The sequence below is a fragment of the Lactuca serriola genome, chromosome 1, assembly GCF_051521515.1.
Source record: "Lactuca serriola cultivar US96UC23 chromosome 1, Lser_US96UC23_V15, whole genome shotgun sequence".
Classification (NCBI taxonomy): Eukaryota; Viridiplantae; Streptophyta; class Magnoliopsida; order Asterales; family Asteraceae; genus Lactuca; species Lactuca serriola.
The window spans coordinates 6,042,689-6,059,654 of NC_136408.1; positions in this window are offsets into that span (position 1 = coordinate 6,042,689).

The following is a 16,966-nucleotide window of genomic DNA, read 5'->3' on the forward strand; positions in this document are numbered from 1 at the left end:
TTTACACTATTTCATCCACTTACCATATATGGTTGTTTTTACACAAATTGATTCATATTGTACATTTCATTATCTTAGTTTCTAGGTTAAGTAGTTATTAAGCACATTCTTAAAACACCACAATCATCATTAGTAAAATATGATGTTAAAGTTGAACTACATCTTTAATTTACATTTATATAGAATTATGGTGTTTTTAATTTTTTAGATGTAGTTCATATCTAGATTGGGATGTACATAACACATATTATAAATAAAGACTTCATATTGGCAAGAACAACGCTACACCATTGTATGGACACCCCTTCATTTGAAAAAAATAAAGATTATATCATATTTTTAGATGGACACCTTATATTTATTAGAGAGCCATCATTATTATTTTTTAAAACAATTTTTTAAAATATGTTTGATCTCGACATTAAAGTTAAAATTTTATACTTGGTTTAGATGATATTATTGACAACCGGATCCAATAACCAAACTTTTTCGACCTATTAATTTTGTAACCTCAAGAAGTTGGACATCCGTAAGTCATGTATTTTTCACTATATATGAGTCTTTGTTTCCGGAAAAACATATTTCATATTTCCTAATACTTTTCTTGTAAATAGAATAATTGTATTAACTGAGAGGGAACACATGAACCTAGTTTTCTAATGGTTTAATTATTGATAGATTTAAAAAAGGCTTACAATAATGCAAGGAATATATGAGTATAAATTTACAAGTTTGCATTAAATAACTCATATTTGTAATATCTTAGTCATATTCGAGCATATAATAAATAGGCGTAGTTGAGTTTAATAATGATAAATAATAATTAGAAATTAGGCAAGTAAGATTTCATGTAAGATAAGTATGAATGAGAATCTTAGTTGGATGTCCATTATTTAAATATACCATCATATTTAAACATACGCAATATAAGAAAAGCATGGCTGCATGAGGTGCAAAACAAAATTAAAAGAGAAATTCACATGTCATTTTAATTCATCCACTTAAAAATTAAAATAAAAATTAAAACCTTCAGTATATATTAGTTTTAATTTTCGATATTGGAAAGATAAAAACGTGATCTATTTTATTTTTAAATTTTGATAGTAAAGAGATAAAAAAAGATTTGTTTCCAGACTACAAACGATACGAATGACGTCCAACTTCTTCCTTGTTCTGTGTTGCTGTTCTACTGCATCTTCCTCTCGGCTCAAAAGGTATGTGAGCTTGAATCGATCCGAGAATCCGATAACACCATGTGCTTCGTCATTTTTGATTATTAAGAATAAAAAATAAGAAAGAAAAGATTTTTTAACCTAAACTACTCACGATCCTAAGATTCTTCATCTTCTAAACTAGAGAGATAAATTAGTGTGCGTTTGTTATTGTGTTTAGTTTCTCACAGAAACTTGTGTATGTTTGCTTTTTAGTTTAAGCTTTTAATGCAGTAAGGATATTTGAATTGTGTTGATCGCAATTTTGTGCCACTTTAGCTTATTTTTGATGATTTGTTTATAGTCCAATGATGGCAAAATTTTCTTTCATAAGACTTCATTAAATGTATTCTCTTTATTTGTTCGTTATAGTCAAGTCAAAACAAGCTTCTATCTTCTTTCTTCTTTTTCCTAACTGATGAGTAAAACATAAAAGTAATGGTACTCGTTTGACTTTACAACCTAGGTAATTGTTAATATTATATACAGTTTATGTTTTATCTATATTTATTAGAATAGTTGTTAATATTTTACATTTGGTAATTGTAAATTGTCAATTTATTTATATCTTCAAGCATAGATAGCTTAGTTGATGTTTTATTTCCGCTTTTTGAATGTAATGTCTGATTATGTTAAAAATGAATGTTAACAATTAGGAATGGATTCATCAAGTCCTACAATACAAAATGAAGAACTTAATTTATTTAGCTAACTCCAAATTTGATTCGTATGATGAACTACTAAAGAGTGTAAGAAATTTTTATTACGCTAAAGGATACGGAATATCTATTCGAGATTCAAGTAAAGACAAATATGTTACTTTGCATTGTGATAGAGGTGGTTGCTATAGAGATAGATTATGTATTCGAGATAAATGGAAGAAGAACACCAGATCTCGCTTGATTAATTGCCATTTTCAGATTGTAGGTAAAAAGGAATATGATGGCGGTTGGATACTTAAGGCAAAAAACTTGACTCACAATCATGAACCATCTACTGATATCTCTGGGCATCCATCATTTCGCCGATTATCACCAAATGACGTACAAAGTGTCAAAAACATGACGCTTTTGGGCATACCCCCAAGGCAAATTATTTCTTCTTTACGTCAAGGAAACCCGAACCTTCCAGCAGTCTATCGAACTATATACAATCTAAAGGCGAAAATTCGCAAGGAAAACTTGGAAAATCGATCAACGGTTAGTGCTTTATTTGAAGAGTTTGAAAAAGAGGGTTTTATCTATGATATTTTACATAACTCAATAGGGCATATAACCCATTTATTCATTGCACAACCTTTATCAATTAAATTGGCAAAAGCTTTCTTTAATATATTTATAATGGATTACACATACAAAACCAACAAATATAACATGCCTCTCCTTGATATCATTGTGGTTTCATGTTTTAATACATCTTTTTATTCTGACTTTGTACTTCTGGAGAGAGAGGATGAAGATAGTTATATTTGGGCATTAAGTGTGTTTAAGAAGACTTTTGTAAATCATGAACCGACTGTGATTATGTTTGACAGAGAGTTGGCATTAATGAATGTCATAAATATGGTATTCCCAAACATGACAAACCTTTTATGTATTTGGCATATTGAAAAGAATGTGTTGACAAATTGCAAGAAACATTTTCCACATGGAGAAGAGTTTGATCTATTTATGTCAAGTTGGAATTAAGTAGCATATTCAACAACTACAACTATTTTTTAGCATAATTGGGTTGAATTTGAGTTGTTTTATCAGACGAAAAAAGTTGCAACCGAGTACATAAAAAAGACATGGTTGTCTTGGAAGGAAAATTTTGTTGGTGCTTGGACAGAAAATTATTTGCATTTTGGTAATCGGTCATCATCATGGGCTGAAGGTGCTCATGTCAAACTGAAACAATATCTACAAGTATCTACAGGTGGTTTTCAAGATGTTATAGAAAAGATTTGTCTTGCAATCAAACATGAGTTCAATGAGATTAAAGTGAAACTCGCAAGTGAGTGAATCTAAATTCTTCATAATTGTGATGCACCTGTTTTTAGATAGTTTTTGTGTCATATATCTCATTTTGCATTAAAGGAGATACATATGCAATATGCAAAAATAAAAAGGGTAATATGTACAATGCTTATAGTTTGACTTTGTTGCACAACATTAATTTTTACATTAACCTTTAATATATTTTTGGTTTTTAGGTACAATGACTCCTTGCACCGGTCATTTTCTGGCAACCATGGGTCTTCCTTGTGCTCACAAGATAAAACATTTAGAAGGAATGACACTTTCATTAGATCTTATTCATCAACACCGGAGGATTAATACGATGCATTTGAATTCAGAAGATGATTTACACAATGATGGAGCCAAGGAATTTAATGAGTTGCTTAGGGAGTTGTCTTCAAGATACCAAATGTGGCATGAAAGTAAGAAAGAATTTGCTAATTCTATGATTACTAAACTTCTGACTAAATCTGATACATTATTTGAGCCTATGATTCGTCGACCAAAGGGTAGACCTCCAAAATCAAAAAAGAAAAGAGGAATAAATTCTACTGCATGAGACCCTTCAAGATTTGAGCTTGTGGAATCATCACAAACACAAAAAGATTCAAATTCTACCCGTGCAAATGACGAACGAAGTGTATGATAATGTTGGTCATGTAAGTCATGAAAACAACTTACTTGATCTGAATTCATATCCCTCTTTTTCAAATGATGGTATGCCATATGAATAGTTTGATTATTTGATACATATTAGTTTAAATATTTTTGTTGGACAACATTTTATTGTGATTTGATATGCATTAGTTTGAATAATTTTGTTTGACAACATTTTATTGTTATTCGATTTGTATTGGGTTCAAGTTGTATTTTTTGTTAAATAGTTTACTATATAATAGTATTATCTAATTAATATGTTTATAACATCTGTTGATCAAAAAATAATGCATGAGTTTACTTTCATTAAATTTTGAACATGAAAATAATAGGAGTACCCAAACAACCTTTAGTTCCAAAACTTCTCTTATTTCATTAAACAATATTAATACTATTTAACTGAATTATTGATTTCATAGAATCATTAAACTACTCTTATTCCAATAAACAATATTAACCCTTAATTGATTTATTCAGCGTGTTCGTAGAAAGAAGGCGTCGCCCAACGAGTGGCATATTTTGATGGAGTCTCGCTTGGATGCTGGGGAGATCCATAGATCTGGATAGAGTCCCTGGATCATTTTTATTTTTGAACCATGTGGCTGTACAACAAAAAACCTGACTTTAGAATCACTAAAATTCATATTTCGCCGTCAAAAGTTTGTTCACTATTGGTGTAAGAAATAAATAAAAACAAAATAAAATATAAATGTATTATATTAATTAAATATTTTCAAGAAAGATATATAATAATGAGGCAAGATAATTTGTTATCCCGTTGAAAATTATATTTGGAATGGATCACATAGCGTAAAAAAGGATGTAAAGTTTGGAATGATTTTTTTTCTATTCATTATTTAAAATTAAATTAAATTTGATTAAGGATAAAATAGTCCATTTATTCATTGGAAATATTAAAAAATATTAAAAGTTTCCTTGAAAATATCAGCTTCCTACCATCATACCTTTTTTCCAGTGGGTAACATCTTTTACCTCACTTTAATCACTAACAACATCTTTCTTCCGCACAATCTCATATATTTTCCCCTTTTCCCATTACATTCCTAAACCATATTTAAAACATGAAAATGCCAATCATTTTCATCATCTCTATCTAACATCTTTCTTTTTTAATGTAACATGTAAAATCAATGAAAACTGTTAATATAAAAAAACAAATTTTCAATAATAATAAAGAAAGAGTACAAGATAAAAATGTCAAATCTATTAAAAAATTATTAAGATTTTGTAAAAATAAAGCAAAAAGTTAAAACCATTCTATAAATAATCATAAAATTCGCAGGTTAACCTACAAAATTATTGTTTGACTTAAAAATATCTAAAACAATGTTTTTTGGGAAAAGGTTTTTTAGAAGTGTTTATTGTTCAAAATATTCCACTTTTCTCTTATCGTTGACGATATGTAGCGAAGGCGAAATATTTATAAACAGTTAATCATGTGTCTCTAAAAATTTGATTGTTGTCGGTGTTATGTTTTTCTTTTTTTTTTTTACCTAATGAATTAACATCTGTACTTCTAGGTAATAAAAATGTGTTAACTGATGTTTGTATCTATATATCTACATGTTATTCTTTATAAGGGAGGAGAGAGTCGTTCTCATTAAACCCATTGAACCTACTGTCACATCAGTTTTTCTCTTTGATTTTTCTTCATCTTCCCGAACCCACAACACACGGAAATCCTATCTTTCTCAACCCACTCAACCCACTCAATTAAAAAAAATATACAAAATAATCAAGATAAAATCTTAATTAGCAATAGAGTTATCGCCGGTACCACTCTCTTTTTGGCGGGTTGTTTAATTGGTTTCACGAACCCACTTCATCCTCTCTCTCTACTTTCTCTCTCTCATTTTCTCTTGTACCATATGTTTTAAGATTTGTACCTTAGTTGTTTAGTATTTTTTTTAATTGAGTGAGTTGAAAAAGATAGGATTTCCGTGTGTTGTGGGTTCGGAAAGATGAAGAAAAATCAAAGAGAAAAGCTGATGTGGCAGTGAGTTCAGTGAATTCGGTGGGTTCAATGGGAACGACTCCCTTCTCCCTAAGGGTGAACAGAGCCATGAGCGGCTTGAATGAAATTAAGGGAGGTACCACGGGTACCTCCAAGATGAGGGTTCCGAGCATCCCAAAGTACTGTAATTTTGATTGTAGACGGATAAACGTTGTTATAAAGAAACCAACCCACTTTTTTTCTCTCTCTTTAGACTCTTTCTATTCTTTGTATATTTTAATTAGTTGTATTCATGTACAAAAGTTGTATCAAAATGTGTTTTTATGTTTTTAATAAGTTTGTGAATTAGTTTTATATGTTTTTTTAATATGAGTCCTATTTTAGACACACCAATCTACAACATCAATCTATATTATTAAGTTACTTTTTAGGTGAATGATGCTAATTATTATGATATAATTATTATATTGACATTAATACTAATCATTGCATTGTTTTTTAAAAAAATATTTTTCTTTCTTTCTATTTCTTATATATATATATATATATATATATATATATATATATATATATATATATATATATATATATATATTTGACTTTTTATTTTTAATTTATAATCTTAATATTATATAACTATATAATTATTATTTATTATTCCAACTAATTATTTTTATTAACTTTTTATTTTAAATGATACTTTATAAAAAAAATATTAACAATCATATTTTTTTTGTTAAATCTTATCTACGTCGTCTTCTTTTTTTTTTTTTTACAATTTTTTTTGTTTTTTTAACTTATGTGTCTCACATACCTGAATTCAAAAAAGAAAAAAAATTCTAAAGTTTGTTTTGATATTATAAAAATAATAAACACTATTAATAAAATACATTTGCAAAATTCTCTTTTTTCTTATCATTTATTAAAATATTCGATATTAAAAATATTATTACAAAATTTTACATGAACGATATAATTATTATTTATTATTCCATCTAGTTATTTTTATTAACTATATATATATATATATATATATATATATATATATATATATATATATATATATATATATATATATATTAAAAAAAGGAAGAAAAAAAAGCTAACAAACGATATGGCATGTGGTATTTCGTATAGATTAATAAAATGAAAAAAAAAATAAAGGGCCTTAAAATTGCATATAACATGTATTTTTGTCACATTTATGTTGATAAAAGTATTGTCTCAAAAAATATATTATGTCGATAAAAGTATTATCTCAAAAAATATATATAGCAGTTATTAAAAATATATGACCACTATAATTGAAAAAAGATGGGTAGATGATGAACACAAAAGAAAAAAAACGAGATAAATAAAAGGTGTGGGTATTAAAAAAATGGTAGATGTATCATGTTATGCTACTAAAAAAAATGTGTAAATTGTAAACACACAAAAGACAAAAGAAAAAGAATTCAGATAAAAAAAAGCCCAAAGGTTTCAATACATATTATATTGCTACGTTACTTTTATTGAAATTAAAAAAAAACTGTTTATATATATATATATATATATATATATATATATATATATATATATATATATATATATATATATGAGAGAGAGAGAAATAGAGAAATAAAAATTACTTTTCCGGAAAACAAAATACCTAACAATATAATGATTTTTACTAATAATAATGATTAGGCTAGGTATACTAGATTGGTGTTTAATAGAGTGGTGTGTAGAAAGAAATTCCCTTTTAATATTTTGTGACTTAGTTTTTTTATAATTTTAATTAATTAGTTTGTGTTTTTTTAAAATTAAAATATAAATTATTTGGAAGGAACATAAATATGAGTTTTCATGTATTATGAGATAAAAGAGGTTGAGTATAAATGATTAACAAAAACGGAGATGTGATAGCAATATAGCAAATTGATTGGAAATAATGAAAAAATAAAATAGATATCTCCATCAACATAAGTTGTTTTTGGTGTATCTTGCTAATGGAATGTGAGTATGGTTCTTTATGGTGTATCTTGCTAATGGAATGTGAGTTGGTTTGTGGTTAATAAAATAATTACAAATAATGTTGGCTAAAGCATATTTACATGAAAGATAATAAATATAAAGATAATTATACTTTTATAATTTTTTTTTGGAAAAACAAAACTAATATAGTTTTATATTTTTAACGAGACTTGAACCCATAATCTCTTAACTGAGAGTCATTTTTTACTATTAGGCCAAAGGCCAATTGGCATGCACCTTTCTAGTTAGTTATATATTCAATTAAAAAGTATAACAAATTAATTTAGTACTAAAGAGCTTCTAGCCCAATGGTATTAGGTGTTGCCCTCCCTCATTGAAATTGATGATTCAAATCTTGTCGTGGACACATGTAGTATTTAGGAGTAGTTTAGAAGTAGGATTAGATTTTCCATTAAAAAAATTTAATTTAATGCTTGTACTTTTATAACATATTTATAATCTTATTTTCATCTAATTTTATTAAATTCATGTAATTTAAATCCTCAATAAAGTTGGTTCTATTAACCTTTTATTTATTAAGGGAGGGAGTCGTTCCCTCCCAACCCACTGAACCCACTGTCACATCAATTTTTGTCTCTTCTTTCTCTTTGTCTTTCCCAACCCACAACATACGGAAACCCTATCTTTTTGAACCTACTTAACCCACTCAATTAAAAAAAAAATACAAAACAATCAAAGCTAAAATCTTAATTAGCAATAGAGTTACCAACAGTACCACTCCCGCTTCAACGAGTTGGTTAATTGGTTTCACTAACCTACTTCATCATCTCTCTACTTTCTCTTTCTCATTTTCTATTGTACTATGTGTTTTAAAACTTGTACCTTAGTTTTTTTTGTATTTTTTTTAATTGAGTGGGTTGATAAAGGAAATCAGATAGGTGTAATTTCACATGTCTTCATATGTAGCTGTACATCGATTTATATATAAGAATTGAGAACTGTAGAAGAGATATTCTCTCTTGTATCTACGCTATATCTATTGACGGGAAGTATTCAATGCTCGCGTTTATATGACTAAGTCTACACTTATAAAGCTATTGCTATTACCCCCAGCAAGCTCAAGGACATGATGAACTTGAATCTTGGAACGCAGAAATACAACTCTATCTTTGCCCAGAGGTTTTGTTAATATATCGGCCACTTGGTCAACAGACGATACATGGCAGATTTGAAGTTGTCCAACTTCTACTTGCTCTCGAATGAAGTGAAAATCCAAAGCGATGTGTTTGGAACATGTACTAATAACCAATTTTTTGTCATGAATATAGCTCCCACATTATCACATAACAAGATCGGTGAAACGGTGATAGGAGCATGGAGATCACCGATGAGTTGTTTCAACCACAAAAGTTCTACAGTGGTGTAGGCTAAAGATCGATACTCAACTTCGGTGCTTGAGCGGGCAACAACATTTTGCTTTCGGGAGGTCCAACTAATCAGATTTGATCCATGAAAGACTGCAAATCCAGACTGAGAACGACTATCATCAGGATCAGAATTCCACCCAGAATCCGAAAAAGCATGTAAACCTTTAGCTTTAGTGGGTATGAAGTGTAGACCATGATTTAGTGTTCCTTTGAGATACCTCAAAATCCGTTTTACCGCTTGCTAATGACGATATGTTGATGAGTGCATGAATTGACACACACAGTTAACGGAATAGGCAATGTCTGGTCTTGTAATCGTGACATATTGAAGAGGTCCCACAATTTGGCGATACGACTTTGGATCTGATAGTGGATCACCATCTTTGACGAGTCTTGTATATGAGTCTGCTGGAGTGGTCATGGGTGATGCTTGGGACATATTGCTTCTACTAAGAATGTCAGTTATGTAAGATTGTTGAGATAGCTTGAGACCGGTGTTGGATCTTTGGATTTGAAGACCAAGGAAAAAATTTAGATTTCCCAGATCTTTAAGAGAGAATTTTTGATGTAATGCAGTAATGAACTTTTGAAGATGAGTCTCATTGGAACCTGTCACAATTAGATCATCAACATATACCAGAACATAGATAGTGACCGTAGATGTAATGTGAACAAATAATGAAGTGTCAGATTGACAAGCACGAAAACCATTCGAGACAAGATATGTTTTTAACTTTGTGAACCAGGCTCTTGGAGACTGTTTGAGTCCATACAGTGCTTTATGCAGTTTACATACATAATGAGGTCGAGTTTTGTCTTCAAACCCTTTTGGTTGCTTCATATAAACTGCTTCCGAAAAATCACCATTAAGAAATACATTATTAATGTCTAATTGTCGGATAGACCATCCTTTTGAGAGAGCAATGGAGAGGACCAATCGAATTGTGGCTGGTTTGATTACAGGACTAAATGTATCAAAATAGGCAGCTCCTTCTTCTTGAGTAAACTCTTAAGCTACCAGTCGGGCTTTATCCCTTTCAATCGTGTCTTCGGCTTGTTTCATCACCCTGTAAATCCACTTACAACCAACAATATTAGTGTTAGTGGGATAGACAACTAGGGACCACATGTTATTTTTCATGAGAGCATCATATTCTGCTTTCATCGCATCTTGCCAACATTTGTGCTTAATAGCTTGAGATAAGAGACATGGTTAAGTATCAGATGATTGAGAAAGAACCGTATGAAAGGATTTTAGTTTGAGAGAGTTAGTACGAGACCTTGTGACCATAGGATGTTGTGATGTCCGAGGGACGAAAAATAGAGGTGGGATATTGTGTGGCGGCACAGTCTTGAGACGGAAGAGATGGACTGGGAGATAGGGAATTGGTGTTATGTAGGTTTTGAGTAACTGGGCTTGTAGGCGAGAAATGTGCGCTTGGATTTGGATGGGTTGGTGGTGTTTCAAACGAAGTGGGCTCATTGGATATGGGTTGTGATGGGTTTTGTACAAACAATCCTATGTGTGCATGCAACCCTAGAATTGGATCTATGTTTTCACTATTAGATACACAACATTATGAACACATAAAGAAACCCTAATGTGGCCTACAATTTTCGAAATTCATGTAGAAGGTTAGAACACATACCTCTTGTTATATTGTAATAACAACTTAAATCTTCAAACCCTAAGTCTTGAAAGCAAGCACCATAAGTATAGTGCCTCTAATGGCTCACAAACACCAAGAGTAAATGGAGAAGGTATAAAGAGAGAGGAGAGGTATAAGAATTCGTCCTTAGATGCTCTAGGGATCAAGTGCACGAATTCCTAAGGCCTTAGGGGTCTTTATATAGGGTTGGGATTAGGGTTTCAGTCCTTATCCTTATCCAGTTACTTGCCCACCAAGCAACCACAAGATAAGCCTTGAAAACCCTTATCTCTTGGACCTTGGACGATTTCAAGGATATCCTTATCCTTGAATTCGTCCATCCTTTAACAAGGATAACCATTTCCCTATTTTGCAACTATCACATAATTACAATTCAGCCCCTCTAGTTTAATTAATTACATTTGATCACAAAATTAATTCTTAATTAATTATTGACCAATATTAATTAAACAAATACGATTTCTCCTTTAATATATTATTCTTATAACATATTAATAAATCATAATAACCTCTCTCTTTATTTATTTCTCCAATCAAGTTGCTTTGGTGAAGGCAACCCAAAAGGACCATGCACCATCAGGTCAAGTACATACCAAAATAGTTATGGACTTAGACACTAATCAAATAGTCTCCCACTTGGATAAGTCTAATAACTATTATGCATATGACTTCAGATCTTGATCTGCAATCATAGCTTTCCAAAACCGTTGTCAACTCTGATCCTATCAAATACGCGTGTCCTTAAGATAAGGGATCATATATTCCTCCATTGTAGATATCATATGAGATATGATTTTAAATCATTCTCTTTGTACTATATCTCGATTCCCGATTTATGACGACTGACTAATTGAACAGATCAAATTAGCCCTAGCCCGGTCGAGCATTTACGTTTGTCATCACAAAATCATCGAGGGGGCCCAAAGATATCGCTTTTATCCTTCTTTGGATAAAAGGAACGGATAAACTTTGATACAATGCTCGCTTGCACTCACTCACCAAATCACACACAACAATATGTTTTATAACACCAAGTTACTAGTGCGTTTACATATTATCAATGTGCAACCGATTTGCAAGATACAACTCACACATCTCGGTTTCAAGAATATAAGATGTTATCGTCTCACCAATCACTCGTGATACAATTCATGGAGTGATCCAAGTGAGCGTGGGTTTAATCAAATGCTCAAATTAATATTCATAAGCACTCATGAACGTTGCAGCAAACATTTGCTTATGTCTAATGCTCTTTAGACAACCCACACACCAATTCACGATAGTCTTCATTCATATCTACTTCCAACATATGAATGACTGTGGCTCGTTCGAATAATTCGATTATTCTTAATAAACTCAATTATTCTGGAAGTCAAAACAAGCAAATGTGAAACACAAGAATAATACTAATCCCATATGGCCTCAAACCTTTGAGTATAAATAAAACACCTTTTATTTATCACCATATTGATTACTCATTATTTGTCGTTTCGGGTAATCAACTTCTTACTTGAATTACAACACTTGTCCCATGCTCCTAGCATGCACACAATGTTTACCTATGGTTCTTACTTTGTGAAATAGATCACATTGAACACATTTCCAATCATTCTCATTTCACAACTCCAAATCCTTTTCATAAGTGAAAGAATATCAAATTCTTGCTACTTATAGAATATGCTAGATTCTAACATTCTATGCAACTTATACTTTCGTAATGTCACTGCACAAAAGTCACAAAGACTATTGCCAATGATATTACAAAGTCTTTTATCATAAATTGTTACAAGACAATTCCTTAGATATGATGTCTCTCACTCAAAGTACATTCCTTTGAACATCCTTTTGCATAAAAGTTTCTAATCTAGTCATAGATTATCAATATTCAATTCCCAATGTGGATACATTTCCATATTTTCCATATGACAACTTATTCTTAATAGAATCTTATCTATTCCTAATAATGTCGATATGGTCCATCCAATATGAAAACATTTCCATATCTTCCAATACTATACTTCCAACTACTCACAAGCAACCAATCCTCGTCGAACTTGGATTGTCCTTTGATAGTTGTTTAATTATTTTAGTCTAAACCGATTTTCCCTCTAAATGCGCTAGACATTTGGAAAATTTTAGAATGGTCAAACATTAAAGCATTTGCAATCGATCCTATACTCGAAGCATATGGGACACGACGCATAATGTTTTATTTGCTATGTTCTCACGAATTGTGAAGAGGAATGCCGTAATCATAATCGAAATTTAATAACACACTATTTACCTTTGACTAAATTTGTTAACATTTCTCAACCTAATCCTTTAGATTTGAAATGAAGCATAACATTCTCTCCCTTAATTATAGCAAAACAACATTACAACCCTTACGACTTTGCAAGGTATAACTCTTGTTTTCTATAATTAATATTGCCAACTTGCAATAGGTGCCTTTATAATCATATAATCATAACTTTATGCTCCCACTATCATGATGATTATTATAAACATAACACTTATGCTCCCACTAGCTTCGACATGTATTCAGAAATAGCTTAACTTTCAGAAAAACAATGCTTATTGAATTTCCTAAGTTCATGTTTCTCATACTTAGTGCTTTGATAATCTTTTATCAAGGCTTCTTGAACTTATACACCTTTACCTTCGATAGTTCATATGTGTGTCTAAACACTTAAGACTAATTGCCAAACCTCACAATTCAAATTATGGAAAGGGATACCGTAACCATAATCGAATTCGAGAATGCAATTTTACAATCACTATCTTCTTAAATCTTTCTTAGTGAAAGCATTTCCTCACAATCATTTTCATGAAGGAGGAAATCTTATGACACTTAGATTTAAACGGTGTATTTGTTCCTATCCATGTGAATTTGTTAAAAACAAAGTTTACAACAAATTCAAACTCATATGGATCGAACTTTCTTAATCTCGATTTCTTGCCTTATGGTAGCACAGCTGCCCACCATGTCTTCCAAGTCGTTAAGCAGCTCACCTTTTCTTATCAATGTACTTTCCATTGATCAAGGTCCTTGCCTTTTATGCATTCAAATGAGAACTCATAGGATTCACATGCATAATTAACTCGATTGGATTGGCACAGAAACAAAATAATGACAACACGATAGGTTGTAAACCTCAACTCGTGTGCTAGTGATGATCGATAAGGTTTATTTGATTTGTTCTTGAAACCTTTCAAGACCATTAAGACTCCCACTGACTCCTTGACATATAAGATTCTCTTGTCAACAACCATTTCTTGACAAACAAATATTCAAGAGTTAGTGTAGCTTTTATCAAACACTTCATAAATTGGTCCTAGTTGGTCTTTGTCTTATCCAAGACATCACAACTTTCCACATTTGATGAATGTTATAAACCTTCTTAATACTTATCACTCAATTTCACAATCTTAACTCTAAGACTTGTTTTTGGAACGAAGTATGATTGACTTCTTGATTTAACCATTTCTTCATTTCTTAATTCCTCTTCTTAGACATACAATTGTACTAAGACTCACTTAGAGGATCAATTGAGATATGGTTCTTAATCATTAAGACCCATCATAAAGCATAAAAGGTACTCTCCGTTCTTCTTAGAACGGAGAAACTTTTATCTTTCTGCCTACTTGATTCTTCTTATTCGTTCTACTATTGATTTAAACCTTTTTTCAATCAATCTAGAATTACACTTAATCTTGTAAGTATAATCACATTTACTCTTATGGTGGACTTGATCAACACGCAACTTTGTGTGCTCGATCTCCTAGTCCTTCACTTGACACTTTGTCAATGAATTAGTCTAATTTCCAAATGTGAAATTTCTCATTCATCGTGTAACCAAGTTGCATGATTCCAAGTTTCTGTCCAATTGAAACTTGGGCGATGAGAAACTCTCCCTATTTGGTAAATTCTCGACTTTCCATAAATAACATAATAAGAATCAAATCCATTATTGCTAATAATAGAAACATCCAAACATCAATTTTTCATATACGCCATTGCAAGGATAAATAAATAATATAAAATCAAAATTTATTTTATTGCGGAAAAAATTTTGTCCTTACAATGCAATTCATTGAAAAACTATGCTAATACATCTTTCTTAGCAATCTAATTCTAACTCTAAGTAGTAGCTCAAGAATCTAATCTTCGAGAAATGCGATCGAAATCCATTCCTTCACGATTAGATTTTGCTCACTTCTTCCCTTAAGCTTCCTTTCTTTTCTTCGATCCTACAAAACATCAATTGTAATCTTATCACATTATGTATTAAGAATCTAGAATAGAAGCTTAAAAGAGTTAGTCAATGGATTTTACCTAAAGCAAAGCCATACGTTTTGACTCTCCCATCTCTTAGATCTCTTAGGTAAATAGGGCAGCTTCGTCTCCAATGCCCTTTCTCTTGGCAATAACAGCAAATTGACTCTTTTGGAACATGACATGGAACTACTTCAGACATTGCCTTTCTCTTATGATCAAACTTTTCGATCATAGCATGTCTTTCGTTGCCATTATCTATATCCATAGAGGTCTTGAAGGCAGATTCACCAATCAACTTTGCTTTTCTATTGCGCCAAACCATTGCTGATTCAGAAGCAATAAGCATATATGTGAGATCTATAAGGGTCACGTCGCGGTTCATCATATAGTACTCTCTTACGAACTCACTATACGAGTTAGGAAGTGACTGAAGAACCCAATCAACAGCCATTTCCTCATAGACAACGGATCCCAACATTCTTAACCTATCAATGTGTGACTTCATCCCTATGACGTGTGCACACACCGACTTTCCTTCTTTATGTTTACTTGCCAAAAGGGCTTGAGTGATCTTGAACTTTTCAAGCCTTCCAACTTGTGGGTTAGGGAGAATAATCGGAGGAGGAGGAAATGAAGTATGATCTCTTGTTCCTCGATCGAATCGTGGAATATCATCTTCATGTGGAAAGCTTGTTCCACGGGATTTGGGAAGACCATAGTTGTCGAACTTTGACATCTACAAAACGGGAGAAAACGAATTCAAGTTAGTTGATTGATTGAGTCCTTAGTAAATCACCCAAATGAGTTACTAAGGCTAGGACCCAACACAATATTCTACAACTCGGGAGAGGGATGACGTAACCCTAATTGCAGAATATTTGAAGGTAAGTGAATGACGATTCACTAATTTCCACCACGAAAAATGAAAAAGAATTTAAGTTTTAAATCTATGAAAACTCCTAGATCCTTTGAGATTCATTGAACTTTCAATGACATGTTTAAATCTCGATATGCCCCTCTTGTTTGTGACTGGGATGCCGAGGATCACAAAGCGGGTGTGAATAACCATGCAAACTTACATGGTGCCCTCACATGTTACAGTCACCTATTCGATGTGCCGGTAAACCACACACGCTCCACCGAACTATGACAAACATTGAGTCACCCTTTGCTACCTATGCTTAGAACCATTTAGTGTGCCGGTTAACCACACACGCTCCACTAACGTCTTCGCAAGGGCACAAAGTGTAATTTCATGGAATTGCATCAATTCACTTTTGCCTAAGTAACTAAGATTGGGAATTTTATGAAAACATTTAGTTACTTTAATAATTCATTATACTTATAATGGAAGGTTTCGTCCTATCCTACCCGTTCGGCTAACGACCCTCCACTAGTCAAGAGTGCGGTGGGTAAGAGTAGATACCCATTCAATCTCCATTTTATAGGCAATTTCCTTAAACAACCCTTATAGACCAGCTTCGTGAATGAGGCCTACTAACGGTAAGACTGACTTTTACTCATACATATAATGTTAGACTTTTAATGTTATATATAGTATAGGGTGTATTTTACACTTTTAAAATATTAGGTGGTTAAATTTAACAATTATACTTTTAATTCAATTAAATTGTAAACCAAAACTTTTATGGATTTATTAAACTTCTTTTAATTATACACCTTAATTAATTAATAAAACCATAAGGGTGTGATTTGAACTTTTTCAAAACTATACTAGAGTTTTAGAATTTAACATTCCTAATTAAACTTTTA